This window comes from Myodes glareolus, chromosome 4 (assembly GCF_982192425.1).
Source record: "Myodes glareolus chromosome 4, mMyoGla1.1, whole genome shotgun sequence".
Lineage (NCBI taxonomy): Eukaryota > Metazoa > Chordata > Mammalia > Rodentia > Cricetidae > Myodes > Myodes glareolus.
This window is the reverse complement of record NC_142029.1, coordinates 25,091,246-25,109,936: the sequence shown is the minus strand read 5'-3', so window position 1 is coordinate 25,109,936 and position 18,691 is coordinate 25,091,246. Positions and strand designations below refer to the sequence as shown.

Genomic DNA, 18,691 nt, shown 5'->3' with positions numbered 1-18,691 from the left:
AATCACAAGATACGAATGACCCAGTGCTCTGACAATTTTCTTAATGACAGTCTTCAGGAACATGAGGAAACTAAATCTTTGAGACATGAGCACAGCCTTTCTTGCTTCTTTCAGTGTGATGAGGCTCCCCCATCTGTCTCAGTCCAAAATGATTGTTATCACTCATTGGCCCCGAAAGAACACTCTGGGCAGCGAAGTTTCTCTTGATTTCAGGGCTTACACTTTAATTGCTGAGTCCCCACAGAGTTTTAATCTCTAATTTGTCTGTCTACCTCCACTTGTGAAAACACTGGGCCAGTCTGCTGGCATCTCATCAGTCCCCAGGCCCTGTCCCGGGGCCACAGACTGGTAGGGTGGGTAGCAGACAGAGTAATAGCCCAGTTTCCCATAAGCTTACAGGTAAACTGTCGATGCGTGTCCTGACCACATCAGAAAAGGGTTCAGAGAGAGGCTGACGGTCCCCGGGGAGAGTCTGTGGGGCACAGCATCCTCATATGGAGGCGAATAACTCACAGTACAGTCTCTTGGTTTGGCATACAAAGGCTGGGAGCTACCTGACAGAGGATTCTGCTTGTAGTAGGCACTGAATCTGCACCCTCTCGTAAGGGTGAGAGTAAGGTAACGGATGCCATCATGTATAAAAGCATCCTTGGGATAAATGGGGCAGATGGCGGTGGAGAAAACACAAGCAGACGACTGGCTTTAATTGGGGCTTGTACTGCCAGATGCTTAACTGCAGACAAGCCACCTACCCTGTCTGTGATCCTAACTTCCCCCACAAATTAGAAAGCAAAAATGACCTTCTAAGCTGGGCATGGCAGTGCATGCTGATAGTTCCAGCACCTGGGAGGCCTGCCTGGGCTACACAGCAAGAAGCAAAATAAAATAAAACACAAAGTTAAAATATAAACATTAGAGTGTTTACGAGGAGAAACAACTCCGGACCCCTGCAGACACTCAAATCGATACTGTTGATGGAGCTACTCTGCCCAAGGCAGCAGCGGCCAGACAACAGGTGTCAACTGCAAGCTTGACATGGAGATGGCATGGATGAAGAACTAATCTAACTTTTAATTGTTTAATCATTCTACTAGTAATTTTAAATCTCTGTGAGCAGTCTCCGCTGCTCACACTGCAGAGCAGAAGTCTAATTCATGAGATAGTAATAAAATGTCCTGGAGGGCTCACTCTCTAGCCACACAGCAAGGGACAAAGATAAAGTTAACTGCTCTTCCCAACTGAATATGCTTTCATCCGCATGGCAGAAACTCTGAGGGCTCTGAATTAGTCCCAGGAAATACAGCCTTTCTGTTTTGGTTTGATTTTGGAGGCAGGGTTTTTCTGTGTCCTGCAACTCTGTAGACCAGGCTGGCCTCAAACTCGGAGGTCTGCCTGTCTCTGCCTCCGGAGTGCTAGGATTAAAGGCACGTGCCACCACCACCCAGAGACAGCCCTTTGTGTTGGGTGCTCAGCCTAGTTTTTCCGTCAACCACATAGGTGAGGAACTAGTTGTCTCTCTTCTCTTGCCACAATGACCTTGACCTCTCAGTGATCTAGTTCCTCTTACAAACTGCAAACCAGCCACTCTGACTTCCTCACACAGCTTCAAGGACAAACTGTGCCACGAGGAGCTTCACACGTTCCTCAAACACACACCACCACGGACGCCATCGCCCGAAGCCTCTGGACAATGCCCTTTAAGCACTGCAGGGGTGGGAGAGGATAATCATACTGTGGCCAGGGCCAACACAAAGGGAGATTAATCCAAACACCCACTGATTAATCATACATTCAGTTAAATGCTCTTTTTCTGTCTCATAATTCAGTAGATGAGATAGATTTCACTTTCCAGGTTTTATTTGACAAGTACGCCGACCAAAAGGGGGACACGGTAGGGTTTGTCTTGTTTACTGTAGATTCCTCACCGTCTAGGACCGTACGTAGTGGATAATAGGTGAGGCCCGAGACATACAAAGACGCTCATCTCTGTAACAACCTAAACGTCTGTCCTACACGGCTGTTAAAAGTAATGTGATACACACATATGTATACACAAATGCATACTGATCCTAAAAATGTGTTATCAAAAGGTCAAAGCTTTTAGGGATGCATGCCTTTAACCCTTGTACTTGGGGCACAGAGTCAGGTGGATCTCTGTGAATTTGAGGCTAGCCTGGTCTACAGAGTGAGATCCAGGACAGCCAGAACTAAGTAATTAGACCCTGTCTCAGATAGATAGATGATAGATAGATAGATAGATAGATAGATAGATAGATAGATACATAGATACATAGATACATAGATAGATAGATTGATCAATCAAGTTGTTGGACTGGAGAGATGGTTCTGAAGGTAAAAGTCCATCATACTCTTGCAGGGGACCCAGGTTCAGTTCCTACCACCTACATATTGGTCACAACAACTTACAACTCCAGTCCCAGGATACCTAATACCCTCTCCCTGCATCCATGGGCAACAGGTACACACGTGGTACACATACATACATACAGGCAAACACACACAGAAAATAAAAATCAATCTTCTTTGAAGACAGGCGCTCACTATGTAGCCCTAGCTAGTGACCTTGACCTTGCTACACAGAACAGGCTGGCCTCAAATCCAACCTCTGCCTCCCGAGTACTGAGATTAAAAATATGTGTCATCATGCCTCACCAGTGAACAAACCTTTTTAAAAAATAAAACAAAATTGTGAAACAATATTCTGATACCATCTGTGTGTAGTCTGGTCCCATCTGTGTTTTTTAAATACAGATTATGCATATGTATGGTTACATAAGCATAGACAATTTGTGATAGGCTATTGAAGAAGTCATGATACTTCTGAGTATACTAGAAATATACTAGAAAGCTGCAGGAGGACAATGAGATGAAACTTTTAAATGAACTATTGTTTCATTAACTAGTTCCCAACTATAAAACTTAAGCATAGCCAGGCATGGAGGTTCCTGCACTCAGGAGTCCGAAGTGAGGATCAGTGTGAGTTTGATACCAGTCTGGACTACAGAATTAAAGCCTCTCTCAAAAGATGGAGTTAAAAATGAACATGTTAAATATTCTCAGCCATGCAGTGGTGATGCACACCTTTAATCCCAGCACTTCAAAGACAGAGACAGGTGAATCTCTGTGAGTTTGAGGCCAGTCTAGTCTACAGAGCTAGTTCCAGGACAGTCAGAGTTATACAGAGAAACTCTATCTCAACAAAACAAAACATACAACAAAATCTTTCTGTAACACTGCATTATAATAAATACATTGTTAGAAGAAATAACAGAGAAAAATATACTTTAACTGAAAAAATGGATATAAAGTTTGTCTTCAATATGATCTTAATATCTGATAAAAGACTATACAGAAACAATTGGAGATGAGAGACATGGCTCAGTAGCTAAGGTGCCTGCAGTCCAAGCATGAGGACTTTGACTCAGATCCCCAGCACCCACATAAAAAGCCATCATGATGACCCCTTATATAGCCCCAGCACTGGCAAGCAAAGACAGGAGGGTCCCAGGGGCTCACTATCCAGCCAGTCTGCTAACTGATAAGCTCCAGGTACAATAAGAGACCCTGTCTCAAAAAAATTAGATTAAAAGGCAATAGAGAAAGGTACTCCAATGTCAATCTTGCCTCTGCACATGCACACATGGGCATAAGCACCTCTGTACATTTCAACACACTCAAATCACATATATGTGCTCACATGTGCACACACAGACAGAGAAAAAGATAGACAGACACACAAAGAGAGAGAAAGAGAGAGAGAGAGAGAGAGAGAGAGAGAAAGAGAGGGAGAGACAGACAGACAGACACACACAGAGAGAGGGAGAGAAACAGACAGACACAGAGAGAGAGAGAGAAAGAGAGGGAGAGACAGACAGACAGACACACACACAGAGAGAGGGAGAGAAACAGACAGACACAGAGAGAGAGAGAGAAAGAGAGAGAGAGAGAGAGAGAGAGAGAAACTAGAACTGTCCCTGTCAGTCTGGTCCCCATAAGGAGGCTGAGATCCCTACCACACCTGGCCTCCAGACAATCCACAAGGTGGCAACCAAGTCATCAAGAGTTGACTCATTGTGCAGCAGAGCGCAGCAGCTGTCACTAACATTTCAAATGTCCTGCCAGATGACAGGCTCCAATTTTCTCCTCCTGCTGGGATTGGGGTGGAGGTGGACTCTGCTCATACCTTTCCAGCAAGCCTAAGACTTGGCCCTTTGTCGTTGAGATTTAAGGCTGGGAGGCTGAAGAAGCCAGAAGACAGTAAGAGAATCTGGGTTATCTGAGGAGCCCAAAAGCTAACCACTTAAACTACACGAGGCGCCTTAAAGATTTAGTAATTGGGCAGAAAAGTGAAACCAGACGAAAGACTTCCAAGCAACTGAGATGTTTCTGATTACATTCTGTGCCATCCTATGGAAGGAAAAGCCACAGGAAAACAGGAAGACTAAATCTAAGTAACAGTGAGATGCCTCAAAATAAGAAAGCAGGGGCTGAGGAGATTCTAGTGGGTAAAATGCTTGTCCAAGCATAACAACCTGGTTTGGATCCACAGGACCCATATTAAAAGCCAGGCGTGGCGCCACCGTGCATCTGTAACACTAACATGGGAGTTTGGGGGCTGGAGCCAGGCAAATCCCAGGAGCTCACCAGCCAGCCAGTCTGGTCAAAACTGTAAGCTCCAGGTTCAGTAAAGTGCCTTGCCTTAAAAACTAAAATGGGGCTGGAGAGATGGCTCAGTGGTTAGCAGAACTTATTGCTCTTGTAGAGTACCAGGGTGCAGTTCCCAGCACCCACATGGTGGGTCACAACTGTCTGTAACTCTACTTCCAATAGATCTGATGCCTCTTTAGGCCTCTATGGGAGTGTGGTGCACATATAGACATGCAAGCAAAACATTCATATATATAAAAAGAAAAATAAATTAGCCGGGCGGTGGTGGTGCACGCCTTTAAACCCAGCACTCAGGAGGCTGAGGCAGGCCAGCCTGGTCTACAGAGCTAGCTCTAGGACAGCTAGGGCTATCACACAGAAAAACCCTGTCTCGAAAACCAAAAGGAAGAAAGGAAGAAAGAAAGAAAGAAAGAAAGAAGGAAAGAAAGAAAGAAAGAAAGAAAGAAAGAAAGAAAGAAAGAGAGAGAGAGAGAGAAACGTGAAAGAGGAAGACACCTGGCTTTGGCTCCTAGCCTCCACAGAATGTACACTGTGGGTAGGTATTACCCAAACAACAATCTCTATACCCACATGCCACACAAACAAAAACAAATCATAATGATTATCATCATGGAAAGGTAGGAAGGGACCTGGAGAAGTGGTGAAAGTGCTTACCTAGCACTCACAAGGACCTAGGTCCAACCCTCACTATTGCAATACACTAAAGGGGGGAAGTGCTAGGTGAACACAAAACAAAATACTTAAATGTAAAGAACCTTAAGGCCCACTCAACAGGAGGGAGTGGGGGGGGGATCGTGCCTGGTACTAGAAACCTAGCCAACTACTAGCGAGGCCATAGTTCTTCCAGTACAACCTACTGGATCGCCACTAGCTCAGCGTAACTCCTCACTGCATCCTAAAATTTACCCTTAGACCCACAGGGAAGTGTAGCTCTCCTTACCGCTACAGCAAATGAAGACCATCACAGAAACCGCAACTGGTCATAGTGCCGAGGTCAACTGACCGCGGGATACCCAGCTCCGGTGGATACATCCACGACATCACTCTTGCACCTAAGACTCGGGACATCGCAGAAGACTGCAAGGGCCAGAGGACCAGGGAGTCTGCTGTGAGACTATGTCTCCTAAAAATTACAGGAGGCCTTACCCACGATACCTCAACAATATGTCTGCCTAAACAAGACCTGAACACTGATGGCACTAACACACAGGCTGACAAGGAAGAGGGGAAGCTAACAGAATCCCAGTCCTACAACTACATGCAACTAATGGCTGGTAAGAGATGGGATATAGTCTCTCTTCCTGGGATGAACCCTTAATTGGTGATCTAACACAAAATAATCAGCTATGAAACACACACACACACCAATAATAAGCAAAGAATAAGAGGCCATCAGTTTGAAAGGAAATAGGAGGACACAGGAGGGACTGGAAGGAAAAAAGGGAGTGGGGAGTGATATAATTATATTTTAATTTTAAAAATAAGTAAATAGCATGGGGCTGGAGGACAGGCTCATGGTAGAGCATGTTCTTGGCTCTCGATTGGGTTTAATCCCCAACATCAGATATGCCTACCCAGTTCTGCAAGACACACATACACAATAAATTTATTGATAAAGAGTAAAAAAAGCTAAGGCCTAGAAAATCTGAGACAGCATCTAGCCCAGCTCTCACACTGCCAGAGAAAACACAGAGGCCCAGATAAGAACATCTTTCTTCAAAATGACCACAAACTCAAGAAGAGGGTGTTATTAAGTGACCAGAGTTATAGGTTTCCTGGCAGTGACTGGGAAAGCAAGCTGGATTTAAGAAATTATGGATTCTGGGAAAACACAGCTGGCTACACATGAAAGCAACGGGAAACAAGGGCTCAATCCTCAAAGTGGTCCATCCTCGCATGAAAAAAATCATGAAGCCATTGTAAGCGGACTGACATCTTCTGCTTCAGGACAAATTAGTCAGTTCACTGAGCAAATGAGGGAGGCACCGACCTCTGGGTGTGGCTGAGGGGCCAGGTCCAGGATGCATGGCTGTGCAGTCCCTGTGGAGGTTACACCAAATCAAGCAGTTTCTTTTTTTAAACTTGGTTTTGGTCTCCAGCCTCCAGGATGGCCTTAATGTGTCCCAGAGAACCTGATCCATGGGAGATGGGGCACGAACACTGCTCTAACAGAAAAACGGGCCCTTCCTGCATTTTGCTTTTTAGGAATACTACGTGGTAGAGGCGGTATTGCTCTTTGGGCCTGTCTTTGCTAGGGTTTCTACTGCTGTGATGAAACACCATGACCAAAAGCAAGCTGGGGAGGAAAGAGTTTTTTTCACTTATATTTCCATATAGCGATCCATCATGGACAGCAGTTGGGGCAGAAACCCGGAGGCAGGGGCTGAAGCAGATGCAGCCTGTGGAGGAGGCTGCTTACTGCTATGCTCCTCATGGCTTCTTCAACCCACTTGTTATAGAAGCCAAAACCATCAGTCCAGGGATGGCACCACTCATAACAGGCTGGGCCCTCTCCCATCAATCGCTAAGAAAATGCACTACAGACTTATCTACAGTCTGACCTTACAGAGGCATTTTCTCAACTGAGGGGCCCTCCTGTCAGATATCTATACCTTGTGTCAAGTTGACATGAAACGAGCCAGCACAGGGCCAGAGGTGGGGAGCCACTCTCTGTGACTCTCCCCTGGTCCAGGCCCTGACATTCTGACACGGGTATTCAGAGAACGGAGGCTGTCAGGGTGGTCACGGAATGGTCAGGCTGTCAGGGTGGTCACGGAATGGTCAGGCTGTCAGGGTGGTCACGGAATGGTCAGGCTGGAAGGGGCCTTCAGGGACATCTCACAGTCCAGTGCTCCAGACTGTCAAAGAAAGAGACAGAAACTAAGGAAACTGGTGACACATTAAAAGTCACCAGAAAATTTAGGAACAGAGATGAGATGAGATAAAATATCCTCTTGGATAAATAAATAAGCAGGGTATGTTGGCCTTCAACTCTCGCATTCAGGAGGCAGAGGCAGGCAGATCTCTGTGAGTTCAAGGCCATCCTGGTCTACACAGAAAGTTCTAGGTCAGTTAGAGTTACGTAATGAGAACTTGTCTCAAAACAAATACATGCATATATACACACATACACACAACATACATACATGCATACATATATACATACATATATACATACCTGCATGCATACATATATTCTTTTTTAAGGTAGAAGAGGGATGAGGTGTGAAGAGTAAGGAATCAGAAAATGTGAAAGGGAACAGGAGAGGTTAATGAAAGATGAACATGAGACGAATACATCACATACACATGTATGACTCACACAATGAAACCTATTGTTATGTGTGAGTAACATATGCTAATAAAAATGCTAACAAATAAATAAATGCTTCCCTATGCTAGATTAGCACCCAAGGAGGCAACAGCTATTTCTCAAAAGCTATGTCCAAGATGTCACAGGGAAGCTTCCATCTCAGCAGAGAAACGGGAACTGGGCCCTCAGGTAAGCTAATACCATGAAATAAAAATAACATATGACCCAGTTCAGGGAAGAGAGATAAATTACCAAGCACAGAGAGTAGGCAACCAAGAGGCACACAGTATGGCTCAACTCTATGAGGTTGGGAATAGGGAAAGAGCAGGGACCTGACATAACAGATTTTGCAGAATAACATACAGGTAAAGAAACAGGATTGGGGGCGGGGCTTGGTGGTCAGAGATATGTGCCAGCATCAGTCTGGCAGGACAACAAACTGCCCAGCTGACCTGGAACTCTGCCAGGCCAACGATACACTCTTGCCTGCCAGTGCCACAAAGAAAAGAGGCAGCATGTTCAAGGTAGGAATTACCACCTTGAAGTACAAGAGCAGCTAATCCCTGGGCTCTGTGGGACCTTTCCACAAGGCCCACCATGAGTGAGCAACAGGTAGCTGATGTGGGATGTCCCTCTGTATACTGTGAATATGTTTTATTAGCATTGGTTATGAAGCTGATTTGGCCAATAGCCAGGCAGAACAGAGTCAGGTGGGAGATCCAAGCAAGGATAGAGGGAGAAAGAAGGGAGAATCTGGAAGACACCAGCAGCTGCTGGAGAAGCAAGATGTGAGGTAACAAGCCACGAGCCTCGTGGTAAAATACAGAGTAATAGAAATGGGTCAATTTAAGTTGTAAGAGCGAGCCAAGAATAAGCCTGAGCTAACAGGCCAAACAGTTTGCAATTAAATTAAGCCTTAGAATGGTTATTCTGAAACTTGAAGGCAGGAGAGAAACTTCCAGCTACAGGGAGCCAAGACCTACATGACCATGAGGCCTGGGAGGGTGCAGGAGGCAGAGCAGCTGATATGAGTGTGGGGAGGTCTTTAGTGAGTGTACTGATTCCAAAAGTCTTGGACCTGATGAGGATATGGGTAGATAAACATAGTGGGCTGGACTCCTAAGAGATACGTCCAATGTCCTACCTCTAGAAAATGTGAATGTGACCATATTTGATAAGTCTTCTTAGATGGAATTAGCGTGAGGATCTTGAGATGAGGACAATCCTGAATAACCGAGGCGAGGCCAGTAACAGTGAAGCCGGTGGAGTGGGGTTGATCAGAGAGCAGGACTCTCAGACATACAGGCAGGAAGTGGTGGGGAAACACTGGAGACTAGCACCAGGCTGTATGAGTCAGGATGGTACGGAAATGGACTCCCACTGAGGAGAACCAACCCTGACAGCACCTTGATTTCAGCTTCCTGACCTCTATAACCATGAGGAATAGATTCCCATGACTTTAAACCACCAGTTGATTGATCATTTGTTATAGAAACCTCAGGAAACTAAAACAGCACAGGAAAAGGGCTCGGGGATCCGTCAGGGTTCATAGTCCCAGAGAATCTGGCTGCTGAGGACATTAGGCCAACTACACACAAGGGTTGTAACTGGATGATCCCCCAACCTCACACACACTCCTCTCTCTCAGGCATTGGCTCCCAACAGGCAGGGTATTAAAAACCTCTCCCAGATTCTCTGCCAGAATCACAGTTTAATTCACATACCCAAGCCCCTGCCAAACCTGGCCCTTTTCCCTATGAGCTTCCGGAAGCCACCAGCACCATCCTTCCCTATGGGGTAACTTAAAGCTCAACATCATAGAGAGGCAATGTGGTTCAGCAAAAAGTGTTCTGGATTTGTAGTCAGCAGCACCCAGTTTAAGCCCTGGAGGGACTCAGGGTATGAGCTGCCTCTCTTCTGTCAGGCGAGGTCCACAAGTGCGGCCTCACAGCACATCTGACATCAGATTCAGCACAAGTCAAACGCCCGGTGTATGTCTTCCATACAGCAGGCACGTAGTACGTGCTGGTAATTATTACTGTCATTATTTACATCACAGCAAAAGTACTCTGCAGTAATGGCTTAGTCCTCTTGCTCTCAAGGCTATGGCGAACATTAAGAGCTGCAGAGGCCGGCTCGTCGTCAGGAGACTCCCGCACTAGACAAAGAACACTGTTCTAGTTTACTTCATGTTGGTGGGATAAACGCCATGACTGAAAGCACCTTGGGAGAGGAATGGGCCCACCCCCCCTCACGTTTCCAGGCGACAGCCCATCACTGGGGGAAGTCAGGGCAGGAACCTGAAGCCGAAACCATGGAGGGATGCTGCTTGCTGGCTCACTCACCGGCTCAGGCTAGTTTTCACAAACAACTGAGATCCACCTGCCTAGAGACGGTGCTGCCCACTGTGGACGGGACCCTCCCACATTGCTCATCAAATCAGTCTCTTACAGATAGGGCCACAGGCCAATCAGAGAGAGGCAGTTCCTCAGATAAGACTCCCTCTTCCCAGGTGACTCTAGACTGTGCCAAGACGGCAATAGAAACAAGCCAGCACAGGTGCCTACTGTGTTGACTCTTGTTCGCCTTCGTCCCCAGTCACTAGCTGTGACCTCAGTTCCTAGTGCCTCCAAGAGGTGTCCAATGCATATTTGTTTTGTGAATGGTGAATTAATAATATTGAGTCACTCTGAGACAGTGCTTTCCCTCCTCTGTAACACTGAGTTAATACTTAGCTCTCCACCTCCCTGCTTCATGGAGCAAGGGAACAAACACCAAGCAGCAGCAGCATCTGCCACAGAAGGTTTGGGAGGACGAAGCACCACACTGGTCCACACTGTTGGTCCTCCTGTCGGTGACCTACCTATCACACCTGCCTGTGTACAGAAGGCTCACATAGCGGAACCTGAGCCGGCCAACACCTTACAAAGAACATAAAGCTTCCCACCTCACTTCTGATCCCAGCAGAAAACATGGCTCAACTGTGACACAGCTCTTCCCTAGGGCTGCGGCAGGGTCCCTTAACCTCTCTGAGCCTTTCTAGAATGCAGAAGAACAATCTGAATGAGATGGAGTCTATCCACACGTTCTGTCAGGTTTACAGCTCTAGCCAAAGGCAGGCCTCCCCTTCCAACAATCACCACCAGGTGAAAACCAGAACCAAGGTGTGCCCCTCAAAGAGAATTCAGAAACAACAACTCTCCGTTTTTGTAACTTTGAAACCCTCCCAACCTCAAATTAGAAACTTCTATGTGGCTTTGCCAGGAAACCAAAAACATTCTAGCCACAGTTCAAAATATCCTGACCATGGGATAAGCCGTCTTTATGGGTTTTGGTGGGTTCTAATCAACTGAGCCACGTAGGTTAAAACAAACAAACAAACATGCCAGCCCTTCCCCCAAAACACAAATCCTTCCTCCTAAGAAAATGAATTAAGTGGAAACTGACTTCAAATGATAAGAGCAGGTTCTGAGGCACCCTGGGAAGACAGGCCCTTATCTGGGGACAAGCACTTAAAGTGTGCAGACGGGAGATTTCTCAGGGTAAGTCCCCCACTCTGAGACAGGTCCTGTGGAACCAGAGTCAATGACTTCCTCAGACTCAGACACAAGTTTCACTAATGCACAATCTTACGACCCCTTTGCTGGTTTATTCAAACAGGAACAAGGAAGGCCAACAAAGCAACTTCTCCTCACCCCAGAGCCTTGAGGGAGCTCCCTACACTCCGGCTCCCTGCCCAAACAAAGGGCCTCCCCATCCTAAAAACAGGCAGCAAATGAAGGACCTCTAGACTAGCCAAAAGGCTACCAAAAGGTACCTCAAAGGAGGCCATGTCCAATGGTTCTTAAAGCCCCACAGTCTGGATCAATGAACCTACTAGGGCTATCCCACAACTGAGGGCTGACACACCCAGCCCTGGGCTCAGGTGCCACACATCTGCAGCCCATCCATGTGTTACGGTTGAGGCTGCCTCTTCCTCCACAGGTCCTCAATCCAGACGGGGTCTGTGTACACTTATTTGCTAGCTCAGGCTCCCTTTAGGCTTCTGTTGTTGTGCAAAACGGTGAACCACGAGCAGCCTGGCCTGATAGAAGGTGCAAACGCTATGTAGTCTGTTGACCAGTTCTGAGCAGAACCAACTGCCCAGCTCAGGTCTCCTCTTCCCTAGAAGTCAGTTACACTTTAAGTTTTTAATTACTGTGCCTTAGAGATCCATGAAACAAAAATGTTTCTGATCCACAAGCCCCATGTTCCAGCACAGATAGTTCCTGAACTGCTGAATGCTATTATCAATGGGAGATGGCAAGCCACATGTTCTGCTCTCCTAAACAAGTCTGTTTGGCCCATCTGCAACAAATATGCTTGATCACACATGGGCAGGAGGGTAACAGACAGAAAATACATTAGGATGTATGTTTGCCTCTGATTGGATGGAGGCTGGGATGTATGCGTGCCCCTGATTGGGTATAGGGTGGAGGTACATCAGGATGTATGCCTGCTCCTGACTGGATATAGGCTGGAGGTACATCAGGATGTAGGCCTGCCCCTGATTGGGTGTAGGCTGGAGGTACATCAGGATGTATGTTTGCCTCTGACTGGATGTAGGCTGGAGGTACATCAGGATGTATGTTTGCCTCTGACTGGATGTAGGCTGGGATGTATGCCTGCCCCTGATTGGGTGTAGGCTGGAGGTACATCAGGATGTATGCCTGCCCCTGATTTGACCTGGTGGGAAGTACTTAAGCTGCTGCAAACTGTGACTTCAGGCCATTTCCTGGAAACAAAGACGGACCTGGCCAGGGTCCATTCACCTGGCCAGTATTTAATTAAAGCTTGCTTCAAATTTGGCTTTAAATTGTGGTGGTGGTCTTATTTTCAACCCGTGGGGTTAACATCTATCCTACAAATTTTCTATAACAGCACAGAAGGCTCCTGAAATAATGCTAGAGCCTAACCCATGGTGATTACTCTAACGTTGCTGCAGCCCTAACCTCACCCAGTGCATCAGTTTCTACGTCCTGGGCCCTCCTCCAAACCTGGCTCCTCCCCCCTCCTGTGCCCAGTCCTGCCCAGCCCATGCTCTGATGGAGGACAGGCCTGGCAACCAGGAAGTCCTCAAAGCAACTGAATGACTATTGACATAGAAAATGCAACCCTGAAACCTGACATGATTGGAATTCTTCTCCCACCACATTCCACTCTTACGGTTACAGAGCGGCAGGTAAACACGCTGAAATCGGGTTCTGTTACACAGACCTTGTTTTTAACGGCCATGGTGCCACGGTGCAAGGTGCAAAGGGACCTGGATGATCCTGAAAGTTCTTCCGGACTCTTCGGAACAAAAATGCTTTCCTTTTCGTTGTTGTTTTTCAAGGCAGATTTTATCTGTGTAATGTCTCTGGCTATCCTGGAACTTGCTCTGTAGACCAGTCTGGCCTTGAACTTACAGAGATCTGTCCGCCTCTGCTGCGTGCTAAGATTAAAGGTGGGCACAACCACCACCCAGCAAAAAATGGTATTTCTAATACGTTGTCCTTTTCCAATTATAAAAGATTCTATGTAAGCCAGGTGTGGTGGTGCATGCCTCTAATCCAGCACTTGGGAGGCAGAAGCAGGCAAATCTCTGAGTTCAATGCCAGCCTGATCTACAGAGTGAGTTCCTGGATAGTCAGAGCTATACAGAGAAACCTTGTCTTGAAAAAGTAAATTATTTAATTAAAATTTTAAAAAGATACTATGTGAACATTGTAGTCAGCATAAAAACCTGGAAAATGGGCTGGTAAGATGGCTCTTCCAGAAAAGGTGCTTGTGGGTGAAGGTGATCCTGGACAAGCCTGATGATATGAGTTCGATCCTGAGAACCTACACGGCAAAAGGAGAGAACTGACTCCCACAAGTTGCCTTTTGACCTCCACATGCACTGTGGTGTGTGTATGTGTGCAGATAAATAAACAGATAAAGAAATGCATTTTTTTAGAGAAAATAGGAAAAGCATATCATTTTTTCCTATATGCTTATAATATTGTTTTTCTTTTCTTTTTACTTTTGTTTTGCTCTGTTTTCCACGACAGAGTTTCTCTGTGCAGCCCTGGCTGTCCTAGAACTCTCTCAGTAGACCAGGCTGTCCTTGAACTCAGAAATCCACCTGTCTCTGCTGGGATGAAAGGCATGCGCCACCACCGCCTGACTTGTATATTGTTTTTCTATGTGATATTCATTTTAAAACTAACAAATGTCTCAGAGAGCCATCCAGCCACTGATTGCGCATGGACGGCTTTCTTGTTCTGTCCCATTCTCTCCACTCCTCAACAGCGTACTTGTTGGGGAGGGACACCTTCCCTGCTGCATGACTCCAGCTTACGTTATCAGGGTGGGTGAGCGCCTCCTCTCTGAATGAGTTAATGCCGTCATCTGCCCTTTCCATGTTCACACCACAGAGTCAATATTTACTATGTTGCTAAAACAGGCACTGGTCACAGATACGGTGCCAAGTCACCTTGTCTAATCACAACAGCCGCAGTAGTCTTGGTGGCACCCGCTGGCTTTACTGTACCACAGGCCACAGCACCAGGAGGAGTGAATCAGGCCCTCTCTGAGCAGGTGGCTGCTGGTCAGCAAGGATGCGTCACACAGGCACAGTATGAGAGGAGTGATGGGGAGCACTTCAAAGAGGGAGAGAATAAGAAGGTTTGATGGTACACTCGGGAGGTCAGGGCAGGTGGGCTGGCGTGAGTTCAAGGCCACTCTGGTCTACAGAGTAAGATCCTGGAGAGAAAGAGAGAGACGGACAGACAGAAAGACACAGAGAGAGACAGAGACAAGAGACAGAGTCTCCTTGAAGGGAAAGGGCCCGCCTAAGCACATGCAGCCCAGAACCAAAGTCAGGGCTCTTCTGCACCTATGTTAAGGCTCTCTATTGTCTTGTCTCATTGAGCCCATCAGCATGGAGAGACAGCTGAGAAGGCAAAGGAATATAACTCCTTGGAGCTAGAAATTAGGCCAAGTTCTCTGAGGATCCATTTCTCACAGGGGTCTTCCCAGAGTGGCCTGGTCTCTTGCAACACTGATTAAGGTGACACCATGGCACCCTCCGTTCTCCTGCTGACACTAAGTCATCACTTTTGAGCTTTTTTTTACATTTATTGCTTATTTATCGCGTGGCTTCACACATGTCACAGCATACATGTTGAGGTCAGGGGATAACTTTCAGGAGTTCGTTCCCTCCTTCCACCACAGGGGTCCTGAGGATTGAGCTCAGGTTGTCAGGCTCAATGGTAAGCGCCTTGATCCCCTGTGCCCTCTAGCCAGGCCCTCCACTCATATTTTCATGAAGCAGCAGTGATGGAAAAGATGCCTCCCCAAGGCAACGCCAGTCTGTCCACCTCTCCTGGAAGACAGTCAGGAGCCACATCCACTGGATAATCCAAGGAAGTGCACATACTAAAGGGAAATGCCTATAGAAAGGAAAGGCAGGAGGATGGTTTGAGGGAGTCCCCCAACAAGTGGACTCGGGAACAGAGCCCTTTTCTCAGGGGCACCTTGGGAAGCAGAAGGAACAAGTTAAAAGGAAAAGGAAAGGCGACTTTTTGTGACACCAAATACACACAATGTTTCCGTGAAGGGGCAGAGCAGGGGAAACGCCAAAGAACCTCAAGTTAGGACTGACGTTCAGATCCTGCCTCTGCCACCGAAATGACATATGACCCAAAGAAGAAGTGCCTGACTCAAAGACACACAACATATTGGTTGGGAACCTGGTACCCGAACTGAGACCTTCATTCTAAGTCTATCACTGATGGTCCAGAGGCCACAGCTGACTCTCTCTATTCTTCTAATCTTTGTATAGCCCGGAGAAAGCCACAGCCCTGATCTGGAGTTTCTATAGCAACAGGATTTCTCTTCATCTTCTGCTCAGATGAGAGAGAAAGCAGGTCCTGCCTACAAGGGAGGCCCTAGTACCCTCCCTGAGAGAAGGCGCTTCCAGCTGGGTCCAAAGAACCTGGCTTCCCCTAGGGTTAAAGAAAGAGGTCAGGACAAGGGTCACCAGGCCCACACCAGTGCACAAAGATGTTGCAATGTGGGATGACCCTGGGACGCTACAAAGTGCACAAGTAAATATTCTAAACAGCCACTAGGATGTCAAACGGTTTCACATGCTTGTTCCTTGGCTCTGTCCCCTCCAGACAAGAAAATAATAAAGGCTGAGGAACAAGGCCTGACGAAATGCACCCAGGATACATATCTACTTTTTCCTTAGTACAGACACAAATTCATAGCCCTCGGGAGCTCAGCAATGACTAGATCCAGCCTGTGACTGTGCCTGCCCATGTGCACTGAACACCCACTGTAGACAGACCCAGCTCCCACCAGAAGTGCCCAGGACACAAAGGAAACTAACACTCGGCCTGTCTTCACAGGCTCACAGTCTGGCTTGGAAAGCAGACTGCACCCTAAAAACATACCGCTTACAACAGTGATGTATGAAACACAGACTCTAAGGGCTACGAATGGGGCTGGAAAGGGGAAGCCACGGATGGTCTTGGAGGGAAAGGATGTATTTATGCAGGATCTGAGGGCTGCAAGGAATCAGGGAGAAAAGACAAGGAGTTAGAACAGAGGGTCGGGAGAAGCCTCAGATGGAGCAGCTGGAGTGAAAAGAACTATGAGATCTGGATGGTGAGGGGGTGAGGTGATGGAAGCTGTGTCAACTCCTTTAGTCCAGCAGCCTCTTTCTCCTGGCTCTGTTCCAGATGTTGTACAAGAAAATATGACCGGGACACCTGCCCCACAAAGAGGAAACCGAACCGGCAACTGAAAGAAGTGAACACACGGGCCTTAGGGCTAGCTGAAGCAGTTTTACGAGGATAACTATCAACACCCTCGTCAAAATCAGCATGGGTCAGCAAGTCTTGATGGTGCTAGGCATTAGGCAATCTCACAGAGACCTGAAGGAGCAGCCCTGCAATTGTGGACAATTAGACAGTCAAAGCTCCTCCTTCAGTCCATGGCTACTTTTGTCAAAACATTAGGTTAGGCTGGGGAAATGGCTCACCTAGTAAAAGCACTTGCTAACCAAGGCGAGATCACCAGAACCTATACAGTAGGGCCTGTCTGCAACCCTACAGCCAGATGGGAAGCGGAGACAGAATACCCAGAGGCTCATGCACCGGCTAGATTAGTGAGCACAGCAACAAACAGCAGCCCCTCCCAAACGAGGTGGAGGGTGAGAACCAACATGAGAAGTTGTCCTCTGACCTCCACATGTTCACACATGCATGTACACATACACACTTGCCACAACCATATACACACAGATACATACACACATGTATGCACACGCATGCATGCATACACACACACATACACACACACACACACACACACACATATATATATACACACACATACAGTGGGAGGTCAGAGTGCCCAGGAGGTGTCCCTTGTGAGTAAATTAACATAGCCAAGACAGATGGCAAAGAAAGGAATAAACCAGCTGGGCGATGGTAACACCCGCCTTTAATCCCAGCACTCAGAGTGCTGAGTTTGAGGCCAGCCTGGCCTACAGAGCAAGTTCCAGGACAGCCAGGCCAGAGCTACACAGAGAAACTCTGTCTCAGAGTGGGGGGGGGGGGAGAGACCAGGAAAAAAGAAAAGAGAAAAGAGAAAAGAAAGGAGTAACTGAGTATCCCAGAGAGCCTACTATGTGTCTCAAGACCATCTGGAGAAGAGATTCTGGATCCAATTGTATAATCTGCACAGGGGCGGACACTGTACTAGACTTCTGAAGCTGAACCCCTGCATGTTCGAAATCTCTGTGGTTCAGATATGTGGCCACAGATGACAACCACCATAGTACATGTTTCAGCCATAACCTCACTTAGTCCTCAGGAGAGGTCTGGGTTCAAATCTTGACCTGATAAAGTACATAGTACATATTGCCTTTCTTGTTTCACACATGATAAAAACTGAGGATCTGAGAGTTGAAGCAACTTGCCCAAACTCACACAGGCCACCAGGAATAATGCAACCCTTGACCTTAAAGGACCAGTTTTTGGCCTTATGCTACATATAGTAATTCAGCTGCTCCATGGGCAAGCCTAGCACATAAATTTCCTTAAGGGAAGAGACACTGGGTACTATTGAAGAGGGTGGTAGATCCAGAATCTCTTACCTGGAGACCTTCCTAGCCAGCAAGAAGTCTTCTAGGGGCATGCAGAGACTCTAGAAGAACCACATGTCAGGGCTCACGTGAAATGACCCTCATGGCTCCATACTCAAGAATTACCATACATATCTGGCTTTGGGATGCATTTTAAAGATGTATTTATTTCCGTTTTATGTATATGAGCATTCTGCCTAAATGTATGTATGTGTACTAACTATAGTGCCTTTGACGTACAGAAGAGGGTATCAGATCCCCTGGAACTGGATTACAGACAGCTGTGATCCACTCACTGCCAGAGCAGGAAGTGCTCTTACCTGCTGAGCCAGCTCCATCCTGAGATGAAACCTCTTTGTCCCAGGAATCATTTCAAGAATGCTGCTCAGATTTACCTTCTTGAGCCTCTGGTGACATGTTGCCTTATCTCCACTCCATCTGATATCTCTGCTCTCCAGAGCAGAGACTGGTTCTTTGTGCCTCTGCTTCCTTATCTGTAAGATGGGCACAATGACTTCCCACTGTCCACT

The 18,691-nt window shown here is 46.9% G+C and overlaps 1 protein-coding gene across 2 annotated transcripts in view; it reads right to left on the bottom strand.

Moving 5' to 3' along the window:
• Positions 1 to 18,691, bottom strand: part of Dapk2 (death associated protein kinase 2) — a 128,226-nt gene that overhangs the window by 90,214 nt on the left and 19,321 nt on the right. The window lies entirely within an intron of this gene.